Source organism: Lactuca saligna, chromosome 2, assembly GCF_052625555.1.
Source record: "Lactuca saligna cultivar CGN05327 chromosome 2, ASM5262555v1, whole genome shotgun sequence".
In the NCBI taxonomy this organism is placed as follows: Eukaryota; Viridiplantae; Streptophyta; class Magnoliopsida; order Asterales; family Asteraceae; genus Lactuca; species Lactuca saligna.
In genome coordinates this window covers 115,163,147-115,167,243 of record NC_136418.1, presented here as the reverse complement: position 1 = coordinate 115,167,243, position 4,097 = coordinate 115,163,147, and positions in this window count along the sequence as shown.

Here is a 4,097-nt window from a genome sequence, read left to right as displayed (position 1 = left end):
ATTGGGTTGATTGTTTGATGATTGAATATAATAATTATATTATTGTAGGTTGAAAACCCTATATGCTCACCAGGCTCCCAAGCCTGACCCACTCAGTTTTCTTTGCATTACAGGTAATGGTACAAGGGTATAAATTGGTGGACTTGACAAGAGAATTTGGATTATAGATCAGTAGTTATAAATAACTGTTGTAAGGACTATTTTATATTGTTTATGCTTTTGGTCTGTATCGGAACATGACATCTCGAGGTTTTATTATTTAATGAAAATACATTCTCTTTGAGAAATTTTTTGATAAATGGTTATCATATTTTGTTTTTGGGACAATTTCCGCAACTGTTTTCCTTAAAAGGGATTACTCTGATTTTAAAACAAAGCATAAACAAATCGGTCTTTTCTGGCTGCGAAATTGGGGACGTCACACATTGGCTATATATTTGGAATGTAACAATGAGTTAAAGAAATAATAAAGACTCAATATGGCCTATAAAGTTGCATGGTAAAAGGATGTACATTGCATAGTCAATGAATTCCTTTGAAAACTTATAAAAATTTATAAAAGTATGAAAGCTTATGAAAATTAGATGAATTGTTTGAAAGTTTATGAAAGCTTACGAAAGTGAAATTTTTATCAATTATTTTAAATCTTATGAAACATTATGAAAATGAAAAGTCTGATTAAAAGATTGAAAAGGTTTTGGGTTTAAACTCATAGAACTCATGAGGCATTATTGTCTTACATATGCTTTTTATGCAAAGTATTCTACGTTCTAAAAATAAGCATTAAAAGGATGAAATTATGTTGATATCAGTAAGGTTTTGAAGGATAAAAATTAGACATAGTTTCTATAATGTATTTATATTCACTGCTTTACTATGGCTTAGTAAGTTATCAGTTGTATAAGAAGTATTTACTTTTGAAACAATAAGTAAATTGTATTGATTTTTTTGAAACCATGTTCTGATGATTATAATTTAAATTATGAATTTTCAAAACCATATTTTTACGTTCTGATGATTATAATTTAAATTATGAATTTTGAAAACCATAGTATTTTAAATGACCAAAAATGTAGCACCCAAAATAAGAAAGGTCAAGAAAGGAAAGAAAACCTAAGTCAAAGGGTCAACTCGTCGAGTCATGGGAGGAACTCGACGAGTCAGAGCGAGATCCGAGGTATCAATTAAGTTACCGACTCGGCGAGTCGGCAAAGGGGACTCGGCGAGTCTGGTCTGAACGTGGAAAACCCTAAATCCGGGACTTGGAGCCTATTTAAACGTCTCATTCTCTTCCCTAGGGTTCCTTTACTGCTCCTCTAGCCCAGAACACCAAACCCTAGCCACCATATCCATTTTTGAGCAAAGATCTAGCCTTGCTGTTGTGATTTGAAGCTTGGAAGAGAAGGAAGTTCATAGTGGTGCAAGAGGAAGCCTCTGATCCAGAGTTGGTGTGACTTTTCAGAGCATTTGAAGGTAAGAAGTCATTACCTTCACTCCTTTGCTCATAGTTTCCTTTTTGTCATGAGATTTGGGAATTTATGCAATGTCCTAGAGCCAATTGGAGTTAGAAGTCCAGATCTGAAGTTGCTAATTCAGATCTAAGTGTATTCTGGCCTAGAGAGTCATAAAGTATCAGTCTTGGGGGTATAGGTGAAGCATGGTTGTCTTAAACCCGAGTATGGAGTGTTTTAGGCCTTGATCTCCTTAACTACACGTAAAGTTTGCAACTTTACGTGAAGAATAGGCCTTGAAAGAATGGATCTACAGTTTGGAGTCTCTACATGACTCAAAAAGCCTTTGAATGCATGAAGGACTGAATAGACTCGGCGAGTCCTTTGAGTGGACTCGGCGAGTAGTATGAAGATTAGGAGGAACTCGACGAGTTGGATGAACAGCTCAGCGAGTCTGTTAAAGTTTTCCTTGGACTCGGCGAGTCAGGTCGCGAAACCCCGAACCCTTCGAGTTAAGACTTGAATCAGTGGGTCGAGTGGAGACTCAGTGAGTTGGACAGGATAGGAGTCGGAAATCGGTGGACTCGGCGAGTCATGGGTTGACTCGGCGAGTTGAGTCGCGAATGGAAGGACTCTGAGCATATGAACTCGGCGAGTCAGTAGGCAGACTTGGCGAGTAGGGTTGACCTGGAAGGTTGACTTTGACTTGGACTTTGGCTTTGACCAGAGTTGGCTTAGTTGACTTTCGGAGGACGGTTAGACTAAGTGTTATATTGGTATTGATTGCTCGGGGAGCTAGTGGAGCTGTAGTTTAGAAGAGTTGTCGGGCAACAACAGAGGGGTTTCAGCAAGTTCAGCAAGTGCAGGTGAGTTTCCCTTTGTGTGAATAGGTATAAGGCCACAATGTCGGCCCATGTAGTTATGAGTAGAAGACCCGGGGGTTAGCCCTAGGCACAATATGCTAGTATGATATTCAGGACGAGGGCCAATGATAGCGAGCGGGTGCCTGAGGAATGGTTTATATGATAGTTTATACTTGTTGTCTATGTGATACATGTATGTTCCTGGTAGGGAGGTGAGTGTGGGCGAGGTCCCGTATCTCACCAATAGCAGAGTGTGGATGGTGTTCCACATCTCATTAGCAGCAGAACAGGGTTGAGGCCCAAGTTAGGGAAAGAGTGAGTGTGGGTTGGGATCGTATCTCACTATCAGTAGGAGCATGGACGGGGTTCCATGACTCATTAGTAGTAGGACAAGGGCGAGGCCCAAGATAGGCGAGGCCTCAGGAGATGATTTATTAGTACATGATAGCTTATGTGTTGTGATATGCTTATGTGTTAGAATATGATACCGGGCGAGGCCCAGTTACAGGCGAGGCCTAAGTGAAATAGATCTGTATCCGAGCGGGGCTCGAAGCCAGGCTAGTCCTGGAGCGGCGGGGCCGTTGTAGCGGCGAGGCTTGAGGTAGGGGCGAGGCCCAGAATAGCGGGCGTGGCCCAGTATGTCTAGTATGTGTTTATGCATTGTATGTGGTAGGTTGGGGGAACCCACTAAGCTTCGTGTTTATGGTTTTCAGTTTTGGTTTCAGGTACTTCCGGTAGCGGAGGGAAGAGCTCGGGGTGATCGCGTGGCACACATCGTAGATTAGACAGCCTGGAAATGTTTTACTCTGATAATGAACATATGTTTTAAAAATTAATACTCTGATTATGTTTTGGATTGTTGATTAAGCTTTAAGTAGTGGTTTATTAAAAGAAATTTTTAGTCTTGAATTTTGGGACGTTACAAGTTGGTATCAGAGCCTTGGTTTGAGGGATTCGGACGTACACTCGGGTGTGTCTGAACTCAAACTAAGGAATTGGTATAGATGTTTTCAAAATGAAAAGACAGTTTTGTAAAAGGAGTTTTAGAAATGAAATAGTTTTTGAAAAACAAAAAGAATTCAGAAAGAAAGGATTTTTGATAAGAGAAAAGGGTGTGGTGCATGCAATCAGCCGAGCTCAAGTAAGTACCCCAAAATACCCATATAAGTTTATGTTATGTTTAGCAGTAGTAGAACAACATGCTAGATTAGGACTAAGGATCTAGGTAGGATGCCTTATGTGCCTGTTATATGTATTTTTGAGCTGCATGATAATGCTGGTTAGATAGTAGTAGGATAGCTTGTTTAGTTTATGTCTGAGTTTATGAGTTTGTGTTGCATGCTAGTACAAATTCTTGATATGAGATTATGATTGCTTGAGTATGTTATTGTTAGATTTTTCCTTGTCTAAATGCTGCTTCCTTTGTGCATTGTGGGATTCCGAGTGATGGGAGTTAGCCATTAGGTGGATACGTCACGTCACATGCGATCAGGGTTGAATAATCTCAGAGTGCTGGATTTGGCCCTATTGCTCAAATCTTGTTTGAGTCCAACCGTTGTAGGGATTTTACTCGAAGGATGATTTGTGCCTCGTCACATGTGATGGTATCTAGGTAATGGCTAATTAGCATCACAAGGAGTCCTTCATCGGCTGAGGACTGGTTTGGTTTGATTCAGAGGTTTCCCTAGGGCGAGCCTAGGATGAGATAGTGTTGAGAGCAGTAGTAGTGGAAAAGGGACCTGGTGGAGTCGAAGCAGTTCTTGAGGAAACTACGGATAGATGT